Here is a 13,709-nt window from a genome sequence, read left to right on the forward strand (position 1 = left end):
GGAACTTAAAACTACCATTTTGTTTTTTATAATCTCAAAAGGAATTTCAGGACCTACATCTTTCTTCCCATAAAATGCCTGAAGAAGATTATGGACACCATGGGTGGTCATTAACAAGCATTGGTTTTATGTTTCTTTTCCCATTATAAAGCAAGAGATGATCTCCCATGTTCTCTAACACCTGACAACATATCTTTCTGAATACCTGAATATCTTTCTCCATTTCATGCTTAACTATGTATGTCTCTTATCATATTCCTCATTGCTTACTTGCCTTTTCTCCAAGTTGAATATAACTCCAACGCTAACTGCTTTTTTTTTTTTTTTTTTTTTGCTTCTTTTCCTCTGCCATATCTTTTCTGAGGTATGGTGACTTAAACTGTAGTTAGCATTCCAAATATGATCACATTATATCATTGTATATGGAAATTACAGTGTTTGCCAACTCATTTGTAATTGCTACCTAACATAAAATTTGCAGTTTACATAGTTGTTCATTCATTACACTAAGCCAATATTCTCATGCAATGGTTTGTAGAACAAGTCTTAATAGCTAAGCCATATCAGGTGAGGATCATAGTTCATGCTAAGCCAAAAGGAAGCATAGCATGTTATGATTTAGTGTTATATGTAAATCAAGCCACTGAGTTGGCATTTTCAGACTATGATCTCTGCTGGTTAGTCATTGACAGCTCAGATCCCTTCAAAATTTATGATTTGTTTATCTATGGTTTGTTTTCCCAATATGTATCTCAAGTTCACATCACTGAAGTATACTTACCATTCTACTGCTTATTCCTCAGTTTGGGGAGAAATTATCTTGGAACTCGGCAGTTCTAATTTTATTTTGTTTTGTTTTTAAATTCCATGAATAATTGGTGTCATCCACAAACTTGGAATGAGAAGTAATTCCAGATCGCTGAATCACAGAATGCTTGAAAATGACCTTGGACATCATCTAGCCCAACTCCTTGCCAAGTACAGAAATCTACTGCTACGTCATCCTAATCAGATGGCCATCCAGCCCCTGTTTAAACACCTCCAGTGTTGCCACCTGTGGCAGCCTGTTCCATTGTTGAAAAGCAATTACTATTTGAAACTTTCCATAATATCCATCCAAAGGGTATTTCTTTGTAATTTAAATCTTCTTCTTCTTTTTTTTTTGTCCTGTATTCTGGAACATCTCTGAACAATTCTGTCTTGTCTTCTACATGATAGACCTTCACATGTGGCTATCATACCTGCCCACAATCTTCTCTTCTCAAATATATCCATCTCTTCTATGTTCTTCATAAGTTTTTCCTTCCAACCCCTTCTCATCTTGGTTGCTTTACTCTGGACACATTTAATTTTGTCAGTGTTCTTTGTAAAATTTAATGCCCAGAACTGGACACAATATTCTAAATGCTGTTTAACCAACAAAAAACAGAGAGGAACAATGTCTTCTCTTGATCTTGAACCTATACACCTGTTGATGCAGCACAGAATTGACTTTGCATTAATTAATTAATGTTCTACTCCTTAAGCAATTCTTTCTCCAAAAAATTCTTTCCTATTTTGCTATGACTGCTAACTTTATTCAAACCCTTTGGTGAAGGACTGTCAGAAACATTTTTCCACATGTTTTTTTGATGTCTCCAAAGTATTCTGAAAGTTTAGTAAGGCAGGGCTTACGTTTGTGGAAGTCAGGTTAACACTTCTTCAGCAAGACTCGCCCTTTGATGTGCCTGAGAATCTTAACATTAAAAACACTCTCTACCAATTTACCTAGACCAGCTGACTAGCCCATATTTTCCAGATGAACATAAAAAATTCTTTAGATAGTTTTAGGCTAGGAAGATTCAGGATGACCCAAGCAAAGCACTCTCTACTTATAAAATTAGTGAATAGAAGATACTCTCTTTGGAAGCAGATACCTCTAATGAGCTCCCATTGGGCTGTATAATGGATAGGAACACTGAACACTATTATATCCACCTATATCCTGATTTCTTTTTCTTCACAGGTCTGAATAAGTAATTGAAAACAATCTCCCAGTACCTTAAATATTGACATGACAATAGAAGGAGGCAGAGAACCTACTGAGTGTAGTAGGAAAAAGATATCTCAACTCCTTACGCTCTCATGGACTTGCCCATATCGTTTTCTGGACAATAGTATGGAAGTGGTTTGCCAATGCCTTCCTTCAGGATAGATTTCTTTTACATACCAGTCTATCCTGCAACTGTGAGATCTCCTGATGGTGTCCCACCCAAGTGCTAACCAGGCATGATCCAACTTAGCTCCAGCCAAGATCAACTAGGGATTGTCATCTAGTTAAATTCCTAACTAGGAATTTAGTATAAAAGTATGAAACGTAGACCCCCCAAATGGAGAGAGATGAAGCTCTGTGTGGACTGAGGAGAATGGAAGGTTTAGAAAAAGCTGTCTTTTTAAAAACACAGTATTTCTCTTTCTGCATAAAATTCTCCCATTAACATGCTGTAAGGACAGGATATACAAATGCTTAATTATGATACCAGAGAAAGCTTTAGTCTGGATCTGACTTTAGTGATTGGTTTTTCTACTTTCGTCTGTGGAAAATTAAGCAAAGCCTTTATTTCCCTAGAATTTGGAAGATATTTGGTAACCAGACTCAATTTTGGTATGTGAAGCCAATCCTCTGATATATTGAGCTTCCCTTGTTTCAGGTTTGGCGTCCTGTCAAGAGTGATAAAGGGGGTATTTGTACATTTCTATCCTGTTGCTTTGAGTCTCAGCTGGCTCCAGGAAGTGAACTGAAAGCACTTGAATGTAACCTCCTAAACTCTTCACTTTTTAATGTATACTACTTCATTTCCATGCCAAAGCCAACACTTTTTAAAATGAAGGATAGGAGGCCGTGGTGATTCTATTATGAAATGAATATGAAGAAAGCTGTATTATGAAGTAAAGAACTCAGTGTGTGACAAGTACCTTCATCTCACAAGGAATGTGAATTCACCCACAAACATGATCTGGGGTTTTGCATAATTCAGACACCTTTAATTATTCTGCTAGTTATTACAGCTGCCTTAGGTTACTACAGCATATTTCCAGGTAGATATATTGCTGATAAGCTTTTTTTGCCAGCCTCTATTAAGCTATACAACTACCGCAAATATGCTGTAGTATTCTGGAGAGCAGGAATATATTGCAGAACATTTAAAAGTATCTCAGATACTTGCCACTGTACAGATCAGTAAGGATATGGAAGAGAATTAATGCTATGTTTTCTCTAAAGACTACATCTGTAGCAGCTTTCTAAAGAAGAACATATAAAGGAAAGTGAAATAATGTGGGTTTTGCCTTCCATCACCACATCATTATCATCATCAGTATGACATTGTGCAGCCATTTCAATGAGCTTTGAAGTTGGAGTCTCTAGGAGAGATACCAAATTTGGGTTACAAAAATCTGAATCCAGAGTGGTATCAGTTAGTTGTATTAGCAGTAGTTAATGAAGAATGATGAAAATGAAGTTTAATGTACCACTAATATGGTATAAAATAAATAAACCTTGGAATAATGCCAATTATGCTTATTCCTGTATTGTTTTATTTATACGGAGTAAGATAGTCATCCAAAATGTGTCCTCGGGAACAGCCTTGTCCTTTGCATTCAAAAATAGTCCAGTTGCATGTGAATGTTGGGTAGGACTTAATTCTCTTTGCCTGGCATAATTATTCTTTCCTCCATTTGCTCCTTCAGATGACTCATTCTGACTTCTTGACTTTCTATTCCCTGTCCTAGCTTCTAATAAGGAGGTCTAGCAATTAAAAGATTAACTTGGGAAGTTAATGCACATAATTATCCTTCAATCCCCAATTAATTAGATAATATTGAGAAGAAAAGAGGTCTGAGAAATCGAAAACTCCCTGTGAATTACTACTAGTGAGTTACTACTATCACTTGTAATCTAATGGATACTTGTCCAAATTAAATGATCTTACATTTTCTACAAAAGGAAGGAAAAATAATGGAGGTGAGTATATTCCTAACATAGGGCTGCATATTCTACAGTCAAAATCATTATAGCCCCAAGCGTTTGATTATCATTTGAAATGCTTGCTGATTGACTTGATGACTTTAGATAAAGGATATCAGACACACAGCATGTGTGTTCTTGGCAACAGGCCAGTAGCAATTCTGAAAGATTTTCTATAGTCTAATCCAGTAGCCACACCTGGAGGTTTTCTGGTTGTCTCCTCTCCAAGTAGTAACCAAGTCTAGCACTGCTTAGCTTCTCACTCCAGTCAAGATTGCTACCTGCTAGACAGAAAGGCAGAGTATACAGGTAATAAATTGTTCAAAATCCAAAAAGGGATTTCAAGAAACTATGTAATACCAAATTCCAAAACCAAACAAGATGTGATATTCTCCTTAAACTAAGAACAACAACTAATATGATTTGTGTGATTCCTCTCTCTTTTTCCTCTCTGTTTCATTTTCAGAAAAAGAAAGAGTAATACTGAGTTATTACCATTTGACATTCTAGCACTTCTGATGGCTGGTTAACTTGTAGAAAACCATATTTCTGGAAAAAGTCCACATTCAGAGAAATAAAATTCACTCATGCTTTGAATATTAAACCTGTTTGCTCATTTTCAGAGCTTTCAGAGTTCAACACTTTTTAATTCTAGAAAGTGTACATTTTTAGCCCTTTTGATTAGAAGTCTGTAATTTCAAAAGAATAAAAGCACTGGTATAATACATCTGCCAGAAACATTATTTATAAGTCTCCCCTGGATAATAATGGTACATCAGATTCTAAATCTTATATGATGTGCTGGTAATGAAGCGTGAGAACTAATAGTATTTCATATCTTCAGTTTCTCACCAAATTTCAGTGCTATTGGTTGAAAATTCCTTGCCTTACGCTACCATTGTATGTGCATAAGTGTGTGCATGCATGCTTCTGGAGGGACACCACATCCCTCATCCTTGAAGTCCTCTAAGTCTTCCCACCTGCATACACTCATGCACATTTCTGCTTTTCCCATCCAAATATTGCTAATGGCTGCTGTTCCTGTTGATTCATAATCCTTACTTTGGAAATTTCCTTCAAAATGGTGGCTGTTTTCCTAATTGATGTGACTCAGTTTGAGGGGGGAAAGTCTGCAGAATTGCCTTATACCTTCTCCCTGGAAAGTACAACCTGGGGGCACTCCTAAACATCTGGTACTTTCCAAGCACCCTATCTTCCTAAATGCCTCCTGGCCTTAACTGACGTTGTTGGCAGCTCTGTACATATTCCTTGTACATATTCTTTACATATATACATACACACACACACAATTTAATAATATGCACTAATAATATGTGTAAACTTTAATAATATGCAATAATATTTCTTTATAAGATGGACATAAGGTCGCTTACTCTCTGTTTAACAAGGGGGTACAGTAGCAAACAATTTAACATATAAGAAAAAAACCCTAAAATATCTGTACAAACAGATGGAAGTATTAAAACATAAAATCCTAAAAGCTTTACTAGGAAAAGAAAAAGCAAGTCTATTGTCTTCAGTGGCCATTTGAAATATGAACAGCATTTTTTTTTCTTAAGACATCCAAGAGACACAGACTGAGATACCAGTAGCAGAAGGAGAAGAAATCACTCTTTTCTCTTTCTAGCCCCTTTCTCTGTCTTGGCACTTGAAATCCTGTGTTAATCATTAACTAAGCAGCAGGTGTACTGAAAAATATAATATTCCCAGAGCACCTGACAAACATAAGTTATTTTAGAAAAATTATATTTCCCAGGTCCCCTTGGCTCATTGTTGTAAAAGTGATTCTACCACAAGAAGCAGAAAAGAGAAATTAGACAGAAAAAGATACTAGTCTTATTGTCTGCACAATTCAAACTGTGCACTGATGGACTATTATAAAAAAAAATGCCAGGGAAAAGGGATGAAAAAGTGCACCAGTGAATTTGTAAAAAAAAACAACAACCAAAAACATGGAAAGTAGATAGCTCAGGGAAAGAAAAACAATGTGATATATGTATTGGGGAGAGGGGGAAAGTTCTACTGGGTTTATGAACCATCAGTCTTCTATTTATATAAGACAAGTGCTATAACCATTGTGCTATGACACCATCCCTGGGAAAGATAGCTGTGGAATTGAGTAGGGACCATGCTAACCATTGACTCAGCTGGGACCTGATGCAACTCCCAGGGCTAGCCTATCACAAAGTAAAGCTCACCAGCCAAAATGGAGAAGAGCCCTCAAGATGACATAAAGGAAACACTTCTGGAGAAGCAATAGCAAACTGAAGACAGCTTTGCTTTCAGCAGAGCCGATGACCATGGTAGAACAAGGAGCCAACAAACAGATAGGCACCTCAAAATTCCTCCCCAGACAAAGGGAAAGATTTAGGATCACCCATAGGGCTTCTTACAGAGGCTCCCCACAATGAGACCATAAAACAGTGGTCTCTGGTGGGTTTCAGAGGGACATACAAATCATAAATCAGAAGAGTGACTTGGATGTGTGGATTTCAATGCAGAAGAGTGACATGGACAACTTCCTTATTTTGGACTTACAAAATAGATGTGCTACTCTTATGAAGGAGTTTCTGAGGAAAGATAAAGAGAGAATGAAAAGAAATCAGCTTTTGAGACATTACTTAAAAGGAATAGACATCAAGGCTTTCAAAACCAAATAGGATTATAAAGTCAGTTTGTTCAATCATGGTTAAAATATATGATTTTTTTCTTTTAGTAGTTTTTAATGGATTTTTCTTGACCAGGACTGAATGATGAGACCTTAAAGATTTGCTATTAGATAAGATATGAGGAAAAGAGATTTTTTTTTGTTGTATGATTAGAGAATGTGATGGGTTATGACACTAAAAGGAAGTGTTAAATTTACAAAGGAATTTCTAAGAGGAGACAAAGAGAAAATGGTAAGAAATTAATTTGTGGAATATTATTCGAAGGATTTAAAGATTAAGATTTTCTGGTAGCTCTTAATGGAATTTTTTTATTAAGTTTGAACAAAGAGCTTTTATAGATTTGCTTATAGATATAAGATAAAATATGGAAAGAAGATATTTTTTGTTATTGTTGTATTGTTAGAGAAAATGAGAAGTTACTGTGTAAAGTAAAAGAAATGAAACTGATTTACTTGTTTAATGTTATATATATTGTTATTTCTGGTAACTCTTAGTGCACTTTTGCTGATTATGTTTGAATGTTGAGGTTTTATTCTTTACTAATAGATAAAAGATGAGATACTGGATGAAAGGATCTTTGGTTGAAATGTTAGAGAAGGTGATAAATTGCTGAAATTGTTTGTACTTGTCTTGATGAAGGGAGAAGTCATTTCTTTATATATTCTTTTTTCTTTATTTTTTTTCTTTTCCTCCCCCCTTTTTTCCTTCTTTTCTCTTTGCACTTTTTATTCTTTCTTTTTTTATATATATATTTTTATAAGTTTGTATTAGTTTATTATCTCTGTTTCTTAAAGTTTAAAAAATATTATTATTTTTAAAAAGGTGACATAAAGGAGAAAGGAGTATTTTAAAAACCACAGCAAGAAAATGTGTCCAAAAGTCACATTTGCAATGGGAGGGGGTGAATACAGAACAACATGGTTCATTCCTGCCCTCCAAAAATGGTTGCTGGGGCAACTGAGCAGTGCAGATAAACCCTCTGTCAGCTCTTTTTTGCTGTGGTTTTTGATGATTCTCGATCTCTGAATTAAGCTATTGTGCTTTTTGACATCTTGTCTGGCCCCTTCTCTGAAATCTCTGGATTGCTGATCTGCAAGCATTGTGCAGGGGAGGCAAATGGACCCCTATCCACAGACAGCATAGCTTGGGTCAGATCTCTACAGAGAATGACTGCTGTCCAGGCCAAGGTTACGGAGCTCCATACTACTTCTCAGACGCCATGCAAATGGCCTAACCAATGGGGAGGACAAGCCTCAGACTCCACCCTTGCCAGTAAATTATCCACCAAAAACATCTGGAGTCACACTGAATCATTACAGTCTTTTGTCAAAATACACGATTTTCATTAGGCAAGATTTGAAGATCTGGCTATGTGCCCAGGCCTGGGGTCCTGAGTAAGTGAAGGGCCCCATTTCTTGGTTATGTTGACACCAATGGATTATAATATATCTTGGATGCTATTTGTATTTAATTTCTTTTTTGTATTGTTCTTTGTTTAATTGGTTTTATGACTGTTTGCCACCCAGAGTCACTGGTTTAGATGGGCGGCTATACGAATTGGATAAATAATTAAATAAAATTCAAATATTCAATGTTCAGATTCAAAACAATAGGATCTATGGTGGGTCCTGGATATGTTATGTATGCCATATGGCTTTTTCTTCCACTTTAGGGAACACACTGTGATTGCATACACTGAAAATCTACATTTCTAACATATGAAGAAGTTGAGTTTTTTTCTTTAATGTATAGAATCATGGAAGGGATACTAAGAAGTGGCTGTCAGTTTTTCATGCCGAATTTGCTGGTTTCTGATAAAACATTCTGTCTTTTGCACATATTTATCAAATATTTAGTTAAATGCACATGACATATTTGCAGTCTGTGTCAGTTTCATTGGAAAAATGTGTGTGTCATCTTGTAAAACTGGCTCCGTGCCTTAAGCACTCCAAGTATGTTGTGAGATGATAAAATGACTTAGATGGCAGATGGCAGCGTTAGAGAAATAAAACTGCAGCACAAATTCTCCAAAATGTTGTTCTACAAGCCCTTGATGGAGTCCCATCGATATCAGAGGACAAATCTGCATTACGGCAAACACTTTGAAGCTCTTTCATCAGAGAAATAACTGGCTTTTTTCCTGTTTGTGTCAGAAAGGGCACAAAAAACTTTACAGCAGATACAGCCTCATGGTGGAAGGGGTCAAAAAAGTCAAAATGGTGGCCACAACCATGTGATTGAAGCCCCCTCTTCTTTATGTCTCTCAGCACATGCTTGGTTGTGGCCACCATCTTGACTTTTTTCACCCCTCCTTGTGGATACTCCTGAATAGCTACTTGGCACCTTCCTGGGGCAGCTTCTCCAAAATATTTTGGCTAATTACTATTTTTTTCCTAACCCATTCTATCAAGAAAGCCTGTTCTGATCATTTTTTTAAAATCTGGCTCCAGAAAGGTAACCAAAGTATAAATGTTATAAGTTTAATGTCAAATATATGTAGTACCTAATTACAATAATGCGAAGGAAACACATATTATGCGTTCAAATTGTTGTTTTTATAAAGCTTTACTCTGTGCAGAAAATGAGCGTTTTCAGCCTCATTTACAAGACATCCCATTCACAGCATGATATTCTTATGAAAAATCAAAGCATGTGGATAAGGGCAGGGCCCAACACATTAAAAAAAGACAGAACTTTAGTCACATGGGTTGGGCTGTCTTCTTGCCACTCCTCTCCCATGGATCATTCCTTGTCTTCTTTCTCTTAATCACAAACCTGTTCAGGTAATAGTTACATGATAGAGTAACTCTTATCTGGGGAATTCTGGGAGTTGAAGTTGACACATCTTCAAGTCGCCAAGGTTGAGAAACCCTGGCATAGAGCGAGTTAATGTTGTGCCTTATGGTGGTAATCCTATGCAATGGGAACCCTAGGCTAAATGTGCATAGGCCAGTCTGTGGTTCAGTGTTTTGTGAGAAGCCAGCCAAAGCTTCTGAACAATGGTTCAGCGTACTTCGTGTACCCTGGTAACTGAGTCAATTCAGGATAAGTATATTGTGCAAACACAACCAGTGGGATCTGTAATTGCAGAGATACCCATATCAGCTAAAAAACCCAAGACAACTGATGTTCCATGTTCCTGCTAGAGAGCAGCCTGGTTCCCAAAGAGAGGAAAAATTAAAATTAGTCTGTTGATTCTGCTCTTTTATCCCAGACAGCTGAATTCCTATCACACTAGACAACACTAAACTGCTTGTTTCCAAGCAGAAGGCAGATTGGAACATATTGGATGGCTTGCAGTAGATTCAGCTCCCAATGTTTCAGTCAGAGGGACCACCAACCATCTTCTTCAGGGTTTGATTGCCAGCAGGACTGACTTAGAATCATCACAAGGCCTGTTTTCTGCTGCCCCATTTGGTCTTTCAGGTCTTGAGAAGAGAAGGAACCAAATACCCCATCCTGTTTTGTGAGAAGGACACATGTATGACACATTTTTAAAAAATACAGTATCTTGCTTTCAGTGTTGGGCTTCTAGTAAGAAATGCCATAATGTGCATGGTAATGGGAATCTTTCCAATTACCCCCTAATTTCTTGCACAGACTGAAACATACACACAGCCTATTATTAGCTTGTGCTGCTCCTATTAAAGAACAATGCCGCTGGGAGGAAGGGGAATGAGCTGATTTTGTTACCTTCTTGCTATAAAGAAACTCTTATAAATGTCAGGGAGCAGGAACATGGAACATTACTTTCAGGAGATGCAGCCGCTCTCCTTCGGCTGAGATTTTTGGAGACAATCCAAACCAGGTCATTACCTCATTCCATCACATGTCAAGGCATCTGCTACAGGAACCAAGCCAGGCTGTGTAAATGCACACTTACACCCAAACCCAATCTGTCAGGCTGGCAGAAATGAGGTCTAGCAAAATGGCATTTCAGGCACAAGAGAACACAGTCAGCTGTGCAGGAGGAACAATGGAAAGAGAAACTCCAGCCATGCCTCTTCCCCTTCCCCTTCCCCAGACCAGAGTTCACTGCCAATCCCAGGGGAATGAAAGAGGGTGGGAAATGGAGGCCGTGCTTGCTATGTTTGAAATGGGATTCAGAATGGGAGCATGTTTTCTTCTGGAGGAAATGGAATGGATTAGAAGAAAAAGGATAATTTCCTCCTGCATCAATCACTTACAAAGCAACCAAGAAATCAATGATGAACAATAGCAAGGAAAAGCCACGCTGAATGGAAGCTGTTTTCACCCATTCATGCATCATTCACTACTACCATTTTTTATTTTATTTTTTTTGGTAATTTGCAAGGAAATTAGATGCATATTTACTCAGACCTAAGTCTCAATTTCTTTCCTAATTAAGTTTCTAAAAGATTGCAGTTTTGAGTTACAATGCTTGGCTAAATGCTTAGCAGTAGGCCCCACTGAACTAAATGGGACTAACTTGTGGGTTGCCTTGTATTGCCTTTTGCCCTATGAATCGTATGATCATGATATCCTAAACCACTCAAAAGGGTTAATGATTACACATACCTATCTCCTGTCTCCTTTCTCTACCTACTTGTGCAATTTTTATTTCAAATTCCAGTTTGAACATTGGACACAGTCTGAACATCTTGATTTCAAATTCCAAATGCCTTGTTCCAAATTCCAGTTCCTAGAAACCGAAAATGGTGGTCACTCCAGGTTTAAATGAGATAAGTTCCCATTCCTAGTTTAAAACGAACCTCAATACAGGGAGAAATAATAGTCATTGTGTGTGTGATGTTAGTCTTTACAATAACTTCATGGGTCACGGGAATGCAACCACTGGGTTCACACATTGTCCTAACCCATAACGCAGTTCGTTTTGTTCTGGTTTAATGTGTTGTTTGAACCCAAACATTGTGGTTTGTAAACCATGATTTACAGCAATATATAAAAGCTGCCAAAATATGATTTTCTTTGCTTCTGGGATTCAGGACCTCTTTGTAGGACAAGGAATAGTAGCAAGGGCCACTCCTCCTCCTGGTAAGAGAGCAATAACAGGAAAGCAGCAATGGGACATTCTAGAAATTATCTTTTGAATTCGATTCTGCTGGAGTTACAAGGGCAGTCCTGGTACACTTGGGTTATTTTCAGATAGGGCTTTTATCTTGTGATCTCCATGTCACATTCATGGAATTTTACAAGGGATCCAATAAACTGATGGTGTTATCTAGTTGAGTAATGAAACGTCTGCAAGCAAACAACCAAGCTCAGAGAGCACCAAGGACTCCATAATCCAATAAACTGTTTTCCATATTCCACCAAATATCATACTTCAAAAAATGGGCTGTGTCAGGTCAAAAGCGAAACTTAACTAAATGAAACCTAAGTTAAAATTAAACTACTTAAATGCAATTAATATAATTATTCTCCATATAATTAATCTTTTCCCCCTTCCATAGCATTAAACATTAAAATTTGGTGGTGACATCCAAGATTTGGGAGGCCACAAGTTATGTATCTATGTAGAATATAATCAACTGATTTTTTTCATCAAGCAGTTCTTCCAACTCTTCTTCATAAAGTAAAATGACAGTTCTTTTGCAATTAATATTATTCTTACTCTCCATCTCCCATTATTGTACTTTATTACAATTTTAAAAGAATTTGTAGCTCAGATGGCTTTTAATAATCTAGAAAAACACACACAAATGACACTCTTCCTGATGTTGCAGTTCATGTTCATAATCCAGGGGTGAAATGACAAAGCAAAACAAGCAGATTGTGAGCACCAGGGAAGAACAATGTCAGAAAAGTTGCAGGAAGTTTCAACTCTGCTGTCAAAAAGGTTTTGATAAGTTCTTTGTCTATGACCTTTAACCAGCAGATTACCTCCAAGGAATTATTCAAGGGAGCAATGAGTCATGAAATTGTTTGACCATGAACATTAATCTTCAGGTTATAAATGGGATCACATATCATATTAAACTATAGATCACATTAAAATTTTAACTATGATTGATTGAATAAACCACAATTGACTGGGTCCATCCAGTTCAAAACTATATCAGGGTAGTACAGCATCATTTGTATACCACAATGGGTAGATAAATGCTATGCAAAGCCAAATTACTTAAGCAGGGTTTCAAGTCCAGCTCATTATCTGCTGATCACACTGAGAAATGCCATTGTTTGTACCAGCAATACCAGCACTAAATATATGCATATATTATTTTACTGGCTGTGATTTATTAGAATCAGAGACTGCTGTCCTGGTTCATAGGGGAAAACTAATCCCAGTCAAACAGCAGAGCAATTCCTTTAATTCCTTTAGAGATCAACTAAATGTTGGTTGATTCAAATACAGACATTGCTATACTCTAAATTTCAGATTAGAATTCTCATACCGGTTGAGGTTGTTCAAGTAAAAGTCATCCAGAGTGCAGGCTGAAATAGAGCAGAGATCTCCTCAGGGTATGGTCAACGAAATGAAAATTTTTCAGCCCCAACAATGTGATTGAATCTCCGCCCATTTTTATATTTGTCATCATGACTGCCATCTTGACCTTTTGACAATACCCTGTGGACACCCCAGCATCAGAGGATACAAGAGAATGATAAACAGCTATAGCTAGATACAAGCTGGATACAGATTTGCAAAGAAAATAAGGCGAGTGGATAGAATGACTTACTAAATGTCATCTCCAATCAGCTCAGGAATCTTGACCCTTTTTTTTAAAAAAGCAACTTTTTAAACTCAGTTTTGCATACATTGAGGCATAAATCCTGCTGCTGTCCATGCTTTGCCTCAACCAGAATAGGGAGCACATTATCGCTTTGCCTTTTGAAAAATAAACTGAGATCCCTAACTGATGGCGAATGGACTTAATCAAGCTGCCTGGAGTTATTACAACGTGCTGAACTATAAATAAGCAAAGGCATTCCAGCTCTCTTGCACAATACCCTGAGCTACAAATTAGACGACCACATTTTAGCTTGGCATGTTGTGTAAACTCAGCCACTGAGTTCTAATTGCACAA

At 37.1% G+C, this 13,709-nt stretch overlaps 1 long non-coding RNA gene across 2 annotated transcripts in view; it reads right to left on the reverse strand.

Annotated features, from left to right (window-relative positions):
* The window catches only part of LOC148216672 (uncharacterized), a 33,891-nt gene extending 20,552 nt beyond the window's left edge, over nt 1-13,339 (reverse strand). Inside the window, exons 1-2 of one of the 2 annotated variants that reach the window (XR_015794799.1) lie at nt 13,077-13,339; nt 4,205-4,287 (exon numbers count right to left, since the gene is read on the reverse strand). This is a non-coding gene — a long non-coding RNA (uncharacterized LOC148216672). The remainder of the gene's footprint in view (nt 1-4,204; nt 4,288-13,076) is intronic. The other variant, XR_015794800.1, reaches the window with a different exon arrangement.
* Between the last annotated feature and the right edge of the window lie 370 nt (nt 13,340-13,709).

The sequence above is a fragment of the Python bivittatus genome, unplaced genomic scaffold (assembly GCF_059951505.1).
Source record: "Python bivittatus isolate LINGU-HERP-01145 unplaced genomic scaffold, Pbiv_v1 ctg000080_np1212, whole genome shotgun sequence".
NCBI classification, from domain to species: domain Eukaryota; kingdom Metazoa; phylum Chordata; class Lepidosauria; order Squamata; family Pythonidae; genus Python; species Python bivittatus.